Below are 14,559 nucleotides of genomic sequence, written 5' to 3'. Positions count from 1 at the left end.
AAGTGTTCTAGGTATTCAATTGTATTCGGATTCTATTACCTATTGTGTACCTTGTAACACCCTATATAAAGGGCTCCTATTATCAATAATAAACACAATTACAATTCTCCTACAACACAAAATGTTTAGGTTTACGATTATGAGTATTTTTTTCATAACACAAAATGTAACTTTCAGGCTAGGAACTCGAATTATTATTAATATTTTCTTTCTTTCATGCTGATTTTTTTTTGAAATGATAATTTTGTAAGGTAAAACTAGTCATTTAGGTTCATAACCATGGATGAGCCCCAAAAACAATAACTAGGGGTTCTTTGTTTACGCTTTTTCTTATTTTTTTGATTGAGATTCTTGTGCTTGATTGGTTTTCCTTGAAAAAGAGAGCAAATTTGATCTTATTTCGGAAATGGGTATTGCTTGGTCAATCGTTTTAGTCTTCAATTGTTGATTGTTCCATTCGGCATTGACATAAGGGTAGTTTAATTTACTTCAATTGTTATTGTAGTTTCGAAATTTTCGATTGTAAAGTGGATATTGTACATGATCACATTCTATGATAGAATGTGGCAATTGTTTTGCTTTGTTGGAAAAGCTAGCCAGAGTTTTACAATATACATTTATGGGGAATGTGCAACTGTTACTGTATTACTGATGTAGTGGTACCTCTTTTGAAATTGGCAGGGGCACACCGGGGCACATCTAACCACGAGGGGTAGCTTCGAACTGGAGAAGTGGCCTTGGATGGTTTGATAGAGCGCGGCATATCTGATAGCATCCAAGAGAAGAATATAGCGTGTACCTCCCAAAATTATGAAACTGAAGTTGTGATCTGGTTAGTGACATATTACGAGTGAAAAAAATGAAGTCTGCTTGTAGGAAAGCTGTGTTGTTTTCACTCCTCTGCGTGGTTCTATTTGGGTATGCTACAGCCGAGTCTGAAGAAGAGGTTTCACGGAGGTTGATATCTGCTCCGCACAAGAATGTGAGAACTAATGTTATTGATGGTACTGGAAATGAGAATACCTTAGGTTTTGAGGATATAAATAATGGGATCGGTGAGACAAAGGGCGGGAACAGCAAAGTCTCAATCTCCACTGTTGCATTATTAACGCTGGCAATGGCTGCTGCCACTGGTTTAGGTGCAGTTCCATTCTTCTTTGTGGAGCTTGATCCGCAATGGAATGGCTGCTGGTGTGAAGTTGGCTGCAAGCTTTGATCTTATACAGGAAGGGCAAGGTCATGGAGCAGGGAATTGGGTGGTCTTTGGGATTTTAGCTGGGGGAATTTTTATTTTGCTTTGCAAGAAGGTATCGACTTTTTCTTATCTTCTCTCTTTACATATCTGCCCCGTCCTTGACATTTAGTTGGTGCTTCCCATTTGTGATTTTGATTCTTGTTTTTTATCATAACCACATTGCCATTACATCTTGTGGAGAGATTTGTTATCCTATTTTAGTCCATACATGCGTATTAACTGGTAGTATAATCTAGTTATAATGAGAACATAGGCTTTCTAGGTGACCACTGTGATATCTCAATATCTGCTTGTCCAGAAAAGTCCATTGGCATGCCATTTCATGAATTATTTCATTTCTTTATGAGAGGACATACAGGTTGAAAATGATAAGATGTTCCAAGCTTTTTAAATACAAGTCCTATAAGTTTTTGAACTAATAAAATAATGCCCTTGTAAATATATCTGCTTGTTTGTAGCTTTTCTATTTCTGGTATGTACTTGTACATGGTGCGTGCCAGTATATATCATGTTCCAATTATGGCTTACATCATTAAATCTGGTTTCAGTTTCTCGAACAATATGGAGAGGTCAGTATGTTGGACATTAAAGGTGCAGATGCAACTAAAGTAGTTCTAATGACTCTTCATTCATTTGGGAAGGCCGCTGGTGTTGGGGTTTCCTTTGCTGGTTCCAAGGGTTTCTCTCAGGGCCTTTTGGTAACTTTGGCTATTGCTGTTCACAATATACCAGAAGGATTAGCTGTAAGGATTATATGATCAACATGAGAAGCTTCGTTTGATATCCTTTAGAAAAATAGAAAATATATGTTTTTTTTTCTCTCTCTTTTGGACTGAAAAAGAAAATGACAGCTCTCGTTTGACAATTCCAATTTCCTGATGTTCTTCAAAGTACAAAAGCATCTACCACCAAAACCCTACACAATCTGAGCTGCATGTGTACAATTATTTAAATCCACTAAAGTTTTGGGGTTGTCCAGATTTCAGAATCCCCAGATGGTTCTTAGGTCATCTGGAATTAGGGATGGCAAAAATCTCCAGCGGGGCGGAGCTCCATTGGATATCCGACCCCTAATGGGGGGAGAATTCGGGGACAAATGGGGATGGAGATCCTCAATCTCCGCTATCTAAAATCGGAGATGGTATTATGATCTCCATCCCTAAACCCGCTCTAATAATATATACATATATATTAATTTATTTTTTCTAATATAAATCACAAATATATACATTTACTACTTTACTTTAATGGTGTTCGACTTTTGCACCCACTGAATTATGATTTATGAATTTAATCATGTTTTAATTTTACTTGTTGTAGATTTTGATTTTAAAAAAGGCAATATCAGAAAAAAATTATTTTATTTATTAAATTTTTATTGGAGATTTGGGGCGGATTTGGAGGCTTAGTCCCCAGTGAGGATGAGGATGAGGACGGGGAATCCCCAATATATTTTTATTAGGGGTGGAGAATGACCCCGGGGATGGGGATGATATTGTGATCCTCATCCCCAACCCGACCAATTGCCATCCCTTTCTGGAATGTCCATTTGATGCAGATTTCGGATTGAGTCTTCATAAAACGATCATATCGGTTTGCATAGCTATAGTGACAGGAGCTATTCTGTTATTTAAGGATTGAAAAGACACTGGCAATTCCAAGATATTTTGAAGAGGGCGGCTGCCTTTTGTCTTTTCTTGGTGATTAGTAAAAGTGGAGCCACCTTATGTGACTTTTATTAGTAAACTTTAGAAAATGAAGATCTAGACGCGACTAACCAGAATTTGTGGGGGAAACGATCATGTAGACGTTGAGATAAGAGAATAATATGCGAAGGTGGCGGGGCGTTGCCGTGGTAGTGCTGGTGCGGCTCGGATCTAATCAGATCAGTCTGATCTGGGTTAGGTCTTGTCGATCTGATCTGGGGATGGGTTTGTTTGGCAAAGATGGGGCGTTCCCATGGGTTAAGGATGGCGGACTGTTGCTAGGTGGGACGGTGGTCATGGCGGCAGGGCTCGGGTCTGATCAGAGCAGTCCAATATGGGTTGATCTTTTTAGATCTGATCTGGGGTTGACTCTGTTTGGCAGGGGAGGCACTCTTCCATGGTGCGGTATGGAAGGCAGCATGATGATGGCTGCGGTCCGGTGGTTCTGGCGGGGCGGTGCAGGCGGTGGTTCGTCGGCGATGGCTGTGGTGGGGGTGGGCTAGACTTGGCTAGCGGCTTGGGTCTCCCTTGATTCCTAGGTCGAGGTTTGGGCTTGGGTCCTCCTTTTGGGGCTGGCCTGGATTGATCTCTTTATTTATGCTTTTATCTTTATTTATTTTAGTTGGTTAGTGTTGTCTCGCCTTCGGCGTGTAATAAGTACCTACATATATTTTGTAGGGAGAGTCGGGCTACATGCCTATGTGTGCACTCTAAGTGCCTTGTCTGCCCTAGTGAGGGGACGATCTATTGTTAAATGGTCGCAACCTCCTAGTGGCAGAATGAAACTAAGTGTCGTCGAATTTGTTTTCCGGCGGCAACATAGTAGGAAAGCTGTGATTTTGGTATTTATGCTTCGTTGTAATCGAGTTATCTTTCTGTTATGTCACCGCTTTGTCAAAGCAAATAGAGTAGCCAATAGTGCACTCTTTGCTAATTGGTGCTTGTTAGAATACATGTATTTTGTAGAGTCTTCTGATATTATTTCAGGACGTGCTCTAGATGCTTCTTGTAATCAGGGGTTTAGGCTCAATGTCCCCCCCTTGTATGCGGCAGTTTCATTAAACAAGGCTAGAGGGTAGCCGCACCAAGCCCTCATTTAAAAAAAGAGAGAATAATTTGCAATGCAGATTTAGAGAGCGTGATGAAGACAATCGTCTCTACTCTCTACTAAATGTACATGATTCACGTTAACTTTATATATGTTTTGCTTTTTTTTTTTTACATGAATTGAGAAATTAGTCGTTGGATTATCTTATAATGATTAAGTGAAAGATAATTAGACAGGAATGCGGGCTAATTCTTAAATCTTTTTTGTTTTGTTTTGTTTCAACAGAGTTACTAAGTTACTAACCTTCATTCAAAATAGATTAAGTATGCAATTCAGATTTTAAAAGACTTTTTTTGAATTTTTAGAATCCATGGATTTACTTAATCCACGGATTGTTTGAATTCTATATGAACTCTGATTGATTCTAATAGATTAATTTAGTAGTATTTGTTTAGATCTTACAAATCTTTATGATGTTTTTGGTACGTTAATTTTTTTTCCCTTCTTCTTCTTTAATTAAGCAATGGATGTATGGATCCAACTATAATGCTATATCAATGACAAGAAAGTATGACAATCTACTATTCTTTATGTTGTGTATGAAAAAATAAAGTAGTAAATTAATGACATAATTTATTTCATATCTAATTTACAAAAGAATCATGCGTGTATGTATCATCTTAATAATACCATTGAAAGTGAGCTTAATTAGCCAGCAGGATTAAGACTTCTAGAGCTATAGTGATAAAAATAAAATAAAAAATTATTAGATGAGAGTAGAGGCAGAGGAAGATAGTGGGAAAATAGGTCTAAGACAAAATGGATGAGTGTCACCTATTGAGACTTGCTTTTTCTTTTTTTTTTGGTGAAGAGCTTCTTCATTTTTTGAGTGAGAAAGAATCCATCAAAATCTCTTAGAAGTGATTGAATTGTTTTTGAGTTTTGATATGTATAAAAAACACTATAATCCTTCAAAATCCAGCATTTAATGAAATCCTTAAAAATCCATATACTTTTGAATATCAGTAGATTTGAATGGATAATTTTAAATCTTAATTGAATCCATCAAGATTTTAAAGAACTGTTTAAAATCTCAGCTGAATACCCATAAACTTCTAAAATACAAAAAAATCCTGTAGACTCTTAAATGAATACACCCCCCTAAGAGTGTTTGGATGAGGAAAAAAAAATGATAGAATTTAATGGAAAGTGGAGATTTCATAATTCCTAAAAGCCAATTCTCTCTTTTGGCATTATCAGATTGGAAATTTTAAATTTCTCAGTGGAAAAAAAAGAAGAAGAAGGAATTCATTATTTAAATTCCACACTTCAATTTCCACCCAAATAGATGTTATTTACCAATTCCTTTGCAGTATTCAATTTTCATTTCCAAAATAAGGCTTTTTTCTATTTTATTTTTTTATTTACTTTAAACTTTCTTAATTTATTATACATTTCAAATCTTAAATAGATATAACCAAACAATAGAAAGAACCATAAACAAATACTTCTTCACCACTATGAAAAAAGAAGTATTCATTTATGGTTATATATCACTTCAAGCAATTATCACAAGCGACACGAAGCCTCTATCAAACAGGAAGATGTGAACGGATAAAATCTATCACTGTATGTGTGGCATCTAAAGTCTAAACTTAAAAACAGGATCAACGGCATTGTATGTGTCAAACTTTAAGAAGGTTGACAAATTATGCCCCAGAGTACAAGCATAAGCACCTTGTCATATATCCCAATATTCTGATTGATAATGCTTATACACAAGATTAAACTATCTACTCCCCCAAAGAAAAAGCTTAAACAATCTATAATCTAGATCTTAATTTTGTTACTTAGTGTGAAAGGGAATCACTTGGAGGCATAAAATTCAATTAAACGTGGGTTTTCTCCTTTTAGACAATAGAAACGAGTTTTATAAGCAAAGAACAAAGATCCAATTGGTCACCCTATCGGGAAACACTTAAAAAAAAGGAAAAATAATCATTTATCCAATTTTTTGGTTAATTAACCCCACTTACCCAAACACTCTAAGAGATTATTTCCTTAATACCCAATTAATTATTTTTTTATTCCTTTTTATTTATTTTTTAGACAATTTTTCCCTCTCCTTCTTTGTCACTTAGAGAGAGAAGTCATCAAAGACCTTGCCGGACTCCCGTGACCAGTGGCCGGCTGCGGAATCCCGTGACCGGTGACCGGAATCTCAAATCTGGCTACCGGACTGGTGACTGGATTCTGGAGTCTGAATGTATTGCCCCCTAATAGTACCCAGTAACCATAATATTGCCCCCCCCCCCCAATAATTATATTATTGCCTCCCAATAATCATATTATTGCCACCTAATAATCATATTATTCCCCCAATAAGCATATTATTACTCTCAAATAATCATATTATTGCCTCAAGTGAATTGCATAATCTCCCAAAACCAAAATGAATACACTACAGACACAATTGATCAATTTATATGTTCACTTTTTTTTTCCCTTCCCCATTCTCGGAGCTCACAGTTTACCTAAAAAAAAAAACAATTGGACACCCAGAATTTAGTCTGGGCACCCGTCGGAAATCCGATTCAAAATGTCTTGTTGCTCTGCATCTGTCCGTCCGCTGGAGAGAAAGAGAGTGCATAAACAGTATCGATCGGAGAGAGAATTCGAATCATCGGCGTGCCGGACTCGAGAACGACGTCGAGCAGGGCTGGAGGTGGAGATTGATAGCAGGGTTGATCGAGGTCTGCGTCGGCGTCGAGCATCTGTCCGATCGTGCAGGAGTGGAGCAGGAAACAGGTTTTCCGATAGTCTGGGTTGTAGTCCTGTGAGCTGGCGGCGTTGAGTTCTAGTCTGGAGTCGGATTTTCGGAGTAATTTCATCGACCGTGGAGAGAGAGAGAGAGAGTATTTGTTAATTAAAAAGAGGGCAATACTGTCAATAGATGTGAGATTGGGTAAATGAGAGTAAAAAAATCTTAGTGGAGTAAGTGGACAATTTTTTGGGCTAAAATTGGGTAAGTGGTCACGGCCATTTAAAAAATAGCGGGTATTAGAGTCAAAGAAAAGTCAACCCCCCCCCCCCCTAAATTTCATTGTCTCACTCTCATGCCAAGAAGATGGATAGTACTTGGCTGACCAGGTGTGGTTAGCACCTCCTGACCAGGATTTTGGGTATTCCCTAAGTGTCTTACACGTGTTTTTTCTCCCATTTTCCTTTTCCTTTTCAACCTTTTATCTACCTTTATCTGTTGTCCATGGTTATCAAGCTTGTGATAAAAAATCCTAAAGCATAGATCTAGCCTTCAACATGCCATTTTTCACCTAACGACTTCATGTCTAAACTGTTACTTTCGCGGCGGAATCACTGTTGTTCTAGGCTTTTTGGATCATCAATCTTAGCTTGAAAACTAGTAAACAGATAAATTGCAGTATACAAAACTTTAATCAAATACTTTCAGACTACATATTGGGCATCATATAGAACTTATTTATTAAACACGTTTACAGCAATTCAGAGCCTCATTCTCAGGTAAACAGCTAAAAAGCTGTTTAGCTATCCATAAAAATGATTACAGTTACTTACTTGTTGTAATGAAAGCACCCTTCAAACTACGACAGTAAGGAAAGAGCACACTGCTATTCTGGCTTTCTTAGAGAGTTTTCTGAATCTAGACCTGATCTTCCCAATTTTCAAATGCCTTTTAAGAGAAGCTAAAGCTCCTTATATAGGGAGCGGAATTCAAATTATAATTGAAAACAACAAAATGTACAGGACGACTCCGTGATTTCCTGCTTTCCTGAGTGCTCTTGCTGGTGGAGGTCGGTCGGGGAAAAGCATATTCCTTTAGGTGAAATGTTTTTCACCTGTCTTTTTGAAAAGCAAAAGCATCTTTTGGGAAAAGTCCAAAAGTACTTTCGGTGCTTTCTACACCTGCTGCTTCACATGTTCTCGTATGTTTCTGAATTGTGACCTAGGACAAATAGTCGTTATCTGCCTGGGCCATTCGAGCAATTGTTGCATTGTCTTCGACATCTGTATCAACATACATTTTATAGTGGTTGTCAGCTTCAAGCCATTCCATCCACTGCAAGCATGCCAGCGTCAAATCTATCTCTTTTCTGGTAAGAGATAAGAACAGGTCACTGCTGACTACGTCAGGATGATCGTAAGCAGTGATAATAGTTTTTTCTCCTGCTGCCAGGAAGGTATTATTGGTATCTTCAGAGATGATCTTCTTGATGTATTCCAGAGCCATGGCTTTCAACCATGGGATGCTTGAGTTAGGTTGGCCATTGTAACCAACACAGGCAGGCTGCATATATTTCCTCTGAATAATTCTCACATAATGATATGGAGAAATATACTCAACCTCACCGTTTGTCTTCTGGATCCATTCTGGAGGAGTGGATCTGAACTTCAGACGAAGCATACAGTCATTTTTTCTAATGTTTTTGACTGTGTTGACAATGATAGGCGGCAAACCTTTAAGATCATCGTTTGTTTTAGTCCACAGATTATGGACAAAACCATTTTCAACAAGCCAAAGCTTGTGTTCTTGAGGATGTTCACTCTGAACATTGACTAAGTATCTTCCAACATATGGTCCTGCAATGATAAAGAGAGTTGGAGGAACTAGGTCTTCAGAATTGTGTCTTCCTATCATATCGTGGAATTTATACCAGTCTGATTCATTGAGTGCCATGATAGGGATCCTAGCACTTTCAGGACTTTCAAGCAAGTGAACCTTTTCTTTTCTTACAGCACTCTGCTGTGTATGAATTTCTTCAAACTGTGGCCTGGCGTTTTCATAGAGTTCTTCAGCCAGTGCAAAGAGAGCTGGGAACATCAGACCACTGCTTCTTTCTTGAAAGGCAAACAAAATATTATCTAGAATTACCTTCTGGTGATAAGCTAGTCTCCTGCCAGTTCTGAACACAGAAGTATCAAAAGTTCTTAATTCATAATTAAAACCATTTATAACTCCAGTTGGAGTTGGTCTGCTTTTTGGCAAAGCAGCAGCCATCAACGGTCTTGATGAGCCTTTACCGTCTGCCGTTTGAGATGGGCTAGCCAATCCTTTACCCTGGGATTGATCAGTTTAGGCCAAACCTTTTAAACTTAGCAGAAACCTTCTGAGGATTTTTTCTTTGGTTTCTTTGGGATCCTCTTCGGGTTCATGTTCTTTCCCAGTTCTTTTGCTTCTGGGATTACGACCTTTGTCGTCATCTCTTTGGCTGAACATTGCCATTTCTCTGGTTAAGGCGTCTGGAAGATAATTCTTGTTTCTTGCAATTAATTCAACAACATAATCATATTGGTTAAGAAATAATTGCCAATTTGCTAATCTTCCTCTATCAGCAGCTTTATCAAGTTTGAAAATTTTGAAATTCTTTACTCTGGCACAATCGGTATGGACAGTAAAGGGTTTTCCAAGAAAAGCTGGAGAATTTAAAATTGTTTTCTTGACAGCCAAAATTTCTTTTTCCTCTGTGGGATAACTCAGTTCTGCAGGGCTGAACTTGCCACTACAAAATTTGCAGATCTTTTCAATGTTAGTTCCAGGCGTCTTTGCCAGAACCACACCGGACCAATAATTATCGCTCGCATCTGTTTGGAGGATAATTTCATCATTCTCTTCTGGTTGTTGAAGAGGAGGGAGGTTTTTGCAGAGATTTTTTATCTGCTTCACAATTTTTTCATCATCTTCTGTGAAGTTCCATTTTCTTTTGGAACTTGTCTTTGGGGATAACATTGCTGTTAACCCTGATATTTTGGGAATGAAATCTCTCCCATAATTTATGACACCAAGGAATCTCTCTAGACTCTTAGCATCAGAAATTCTGTCTGGGAATTTCCAGATTTTCTCAAGAATATGAGGTTGAAGTTTTATCACTCCATTCTTGATATTTATTCCTAGGAAATCAACTTCATCGAGGATAAAGAAGATTTTCTTTTCACCTAGGATGATCCCGTGCTGAACTATCGGCTTTACTACCTCATGGAGGTGTTTCATGTGTTCTTCTCTGTTTTTGGAGAAGACTAGGATGTCATCTATGTAGACGACACAGAACTCCGCAACGTGCTTGAAGATGTTGTCCATCTTTCTTTGGAAGATTGAGGGAGCTTGCTTGAGACCAAAATGCATTACTAACCATTCGTAATGTCCTTGTGGTGTTCCAAATGCAGTGAGAGGTACACTCTCAGGATGCATCTTGACCTGCCAGAAACCTGACTTTGCATCAAATTTCGAAAAGACTTTAGCTCCTCTGAGCTGGTTGATCAGTACTCTTACTTGAGCAATTTGATAATCGTCTTTGACAGTCTTTCTGTTGACATCTCTGCAGTCAATCACCATTCTAGCTTTTCCTCTGAGATTTTCTGCATGATTTCTCACGTAGAATGCTGGAGCATGATGAGGGCTAGTGGAAGGTTGAATTAATCTCTTATTCAGGAGATCTTCAATATCTTTTATGAATTCCTTTTGATCTTCCTCTTTGTACTGAGGAATAGCATTGACATGACAGATGGCATTCATATCATGTAATCTTAATTCACAGACCACTGGGTCTTTTTCCCAAAACTTCTGAGGGTCTACATCGATATTCTGTTCGAGTAGTTTCTTGATTTTTTCAAGAATGGGAATTTTCTGAGACTCAAGCTTATTCTGAAAGTGCGTGAGATTATGCTCATGGATGAAACTAGGTTCTTCATCTTCACTAGTTTCTTCTTCTTCTTCTTCAGAAAATTCTTCAACAAGTAATTCTTCTTGTTGCTTGATTTGGAGTATAGGCTCGAATTTGGGTTTGTAGGGGGTAAGATCACCACTATTCTGTTGCGATCTCTGATACTGAGTAGTAAAACCAAGACCTACTACACTTTTTGCTTGTGTAAGTCGGTCTGCCCAGAACACCCGTTCTCCTTTCCTGAAGCCTATCGCTTCTTCATCCTGAATAAATCTTTGTTGGAGAATAAAATCATTTCCCAACAAGAAATCTGATCCTTAGCCTTTAGATTGCCAAACATTCTGGATGATAAATGTTCCTCCACCAAGGGTGATATGAACATTTTTTGCTACCTTATTCATGGTGAGATGGCTTCCATCAAATGTAACACCAGTAGCAGTTCGTTTCTTTTCTTCTTTCCAGAGTTCTTCTGGAATTCCAAATCTCTTTGCAACAGTAAATTCTGATCCAGTATCTACAAAGGTATGTAGATGATATTTTTTGTGATCAGGGAATTTCAGCCCAATCTCTATGTAGTTGTTGTATCTACTAGTAGAGACGACTTTTGATTGTTGAAGCTCATTTTCTTGAGCTTGTTCCTTTGGAATGAAAGGTTTGCATTCTTCTGGAACAATTTCTGGTGGTTCAACCAGTTCAAAATTTTCTTTTTCATCGATTTTTTCTTCATCGATGATTTCTTCCTTTATTTTCGGGGAAGATGGTTCTATGATTTCTTGGAACAAGGTTTCTACTTCTTTCTCTTTTTGCTCAGAGAAATATTCTTTATATTCTTGTTCTACCAATTGGCTGACAAGGCCATTCTTGGTCTTTCTTTTTGCTTCAGTTATGAAGCATTCCTTGTGATAAGTCTTTTTTGACTCTTCACAGAACATAGGGAGACCATTCTTTTCGTGACATAAGCAGTAGTCACAAACGAATGTACCAGGGTTCACCTGATAAGAAGACATTAAAGATTTCATCTTGCTTTCTTCCCAGTTTTTGATTCTTAGAACATTCATCTGTCTTGATTCGAAGTACTCTACTTCATAATCTGACTCTGATTCGGATGAACTTTCTTCTTCAGACCAGGCAGAATAAACTGACCTGTCGTCTTCCTCATCATCAGAATAGGTTATCTCGTAGCCTTTCAGGTTTGCTGTCTCTACTATTTGCTCATATTCTTCAAAGAGAGCTTTAGTAGATCTTTTACCCTTTTCTGGGCATTCATTGGCATAGTGCCCTTCAGCTTTGCATAACCAACATCTGCAAGCTTTCTTGCTTGGTTGTTTATGCTGATGAGTATTCTTCTTTTTCTTGAAGAATTTCTTTTTAGGATTTTCATCCTGTTGTTTCTTGTAATTGGAACTTTTCTTGAATTTCCAATCTTTTTTCTGATTACTCTTTTTGAATTTTTTAGAGTAATATTTTTCTTTCTTTTTTCTGTGGAACTTGGAGTCATGACATCCCCAATTGGTTGGTATATCAAGTATTCCATAACAGAAATTTTCAACTCTTTTGAGTTGTTTCTTGGCCATCTTAGCTCTAAGATTGGCTTTACATTGCTCTTTTAGTAATTGCCGGATTCTGTCAGCAATTCCTCCAACTGAAAATCTTTCAATTGGTTTTTCGGCTATGCTTTCTCTCACAGCTGTTCTCCATGGTTCAGGGAGTTTTCTGTGCAACAGATTAAATAGATCAGTATTCTCTAGTTCACCAATTGTACAGTAATATTCTTGAAATTCATTCAAGTATTCTTCAAAATATCTCATGTCACAAATTTTGAGAGCATAGATATTTGATTTTGCCATTTCTTTGGCTTTTTCACTCAGATTTGAGAGATTTCCACAGAACTAATCGTACAGGGGTACTGCAAAATCATACGGAGATTTTGAATTTTTGATTTCTTCTAGCCAGTCTCTTCCTCTGGCCGTTTCTTTGAAAGACAGATAATACTTTTTTGCTACTCCAGTAAGAGTAGTTTCATAGTACACCTGCAAATCTGGTGTTTCAAATTTTCCAAGGGTAAGTGCAGAAGCCATCATTAGGCTATCTACCCATTGATCAATGGTTTTTCTTTTATCTAGACTCTTGTCTAGATCTAGCCAAATGCCATAGTTCGTGATTGGAACTCTAGGCAGATTGTCCTCTGGGACAAATCTTTGGGAATTTCTTTCCCCTTTTTTACCCGTGGGGGCTTTCTGATCTGGGAGTTTTAGTTTCCCATTTTCTCTGCTAATGAAAGTTCTGGAGCTTTCTCCTTCTTCCATTTCAATATCTTGATAAGGAAAGACTTTTCTTGTCTTTCTGATTTTGAATTTCTTCATTTCTTCGATTAGTTTTTCTAATCGTTCAGGATCTTCACAAGATTCTGCTTCTTCATAGCATTCATAGAGCCTTTCTGCTCTGAACATATTGACTGGTCTATTTAGATAAGCTTCTAATTCTTCTTCAGATATTGATTCTTCAATAGTGGGTTTTGTACCACTAACACTAGCTTCTCTAGTGCTATAGCTTCTTCTGAGAAGATTTTTATTTATCCTGAGGTTCTCAGGACAGACATCACTTTTTCTGTGATTGTCAAAATTGAGACTGATTTCTCTAGTCTTTCTACTTTCATAAATTTTTGCTTTCGCTCTTTCCGGTAGCTTTTTTGGACCGGATAATTTCCATTCAAGAGGAAAAGTCACTTCATTCCAAGTAACTTTATGAATCTGTTGTGAATGGTTCTTCTGATTGGTGAGGAAACCAGTAGTAAGACCCGAAATATTTGTTATTCTGGTCTTGGGGGCTACTGTAGTGCTCATCAATTTATAGTATATTCTATATACTATTGCGAGTTCTTGCATATCTTCTTTCATGGATATGCCATCTGTCTTGACTCTCAGTCGTAGACAGTGAGCTGCATCTTTCAAGCTAGTTGTGAAATTTGGGAAGCAGTTAAAATATGCCACTTGATCACATAAAGATGCTTCAAGAGTTCCCAACAAGCTGGCTTGGAAGTCTGTTAGTCTATTGTCCTGTAGAACACATAGAACTGAACAGTTTATGCATTCACGAGCAAGCAGATTTATGCCTACTTGGACTGCTCCAATATGCATAAATTGATATTTTTTTGCTTGAGCTCTGGCAACTTCTGAAGGAGTGATCATTAGAAGATCAGTCTCTCCTCCTGCTGTAGAGGGGGTTGTAATCTCCAGTAGTTTAAAATAATGGCTATCCATTAGATCAAACGTTCCCCTTCTGTAGATTTGTTTAAAATCTAATTTTGGAATTGAGGAGTTTTTTTTACCTCCTGTTCGATTTCGTTGAATTCGAATTCTTCAGCATTTAGGAGCTGCACTCCTTTCTTTTTTCCAAAGATATTTAACATCTTGATATCTCTTTTTTCCGGGTTTTCATACCGGATCTTAGTCTGACTAGTAGATGGTTCCAGAAAAATCATATTTGGAACAAGATTCTTGTCTGGTTTTTCTAATGGTTTGAATCCATTAGCTTTCTTTGTTTTTACTGTAGGCACTTTCTTGTCCTTCAGTATATTTTTCATATAATCCAGCATTTTTTGCTGTTCATTGATTTTTCTACTGACGACTGTCAGCTTTTCTTCTCCCGTTTTTGGAAGTTCCTTGATATAATCCAGTTTGTTTTCCAATCTTTCCAATTGGTGGATTATAGCAGGTAATTTTTCTAGATGAGTTTGACATCTAGATAATTCTAGTAACAGCCTCTGATATTTCTCATAAGAGGAATTTAATAGAGAATTTATTTTCTCTAATAACAATTCTGACATTGTCCCCATTTAGGAGGGGTTCTCCTTTG

At 37.6% G+C, this 14,559-nt stretch overlaps 1 pseudogene; it reads left to right on the top strand.

The window, feature by feature from the left end:
* Window positions 1–859: 859 nt before the first annotated feature.
* Window positions 860–2,013, top strand: LOC112194053 (annotated as a pseudogene).
* The last annotated feature ends 12,546 nt before the right edge of the window (window positions 2,014–14,559 follow it).

Source organism: Rosa chinensis, chromosome 3, assembly GCF_002994745.2.
Source record: "Rosa chinensis cultivar Old Blush chromosome 3, RchiOBHm-V2, whole genome shotgun sequence".
Taxonomy (NCBI): Eukaryota; Viridiplantae; Streptophyta; class Magnoliopsida; order Rosales; family Rosaceae; genus Rosa; species Rosa chinensis.
The sequence above is the reverse complement of the archived record's forward strand: the minus strand, read 5'-3'. Positions and strand labels throughout refer to the sequence as shown.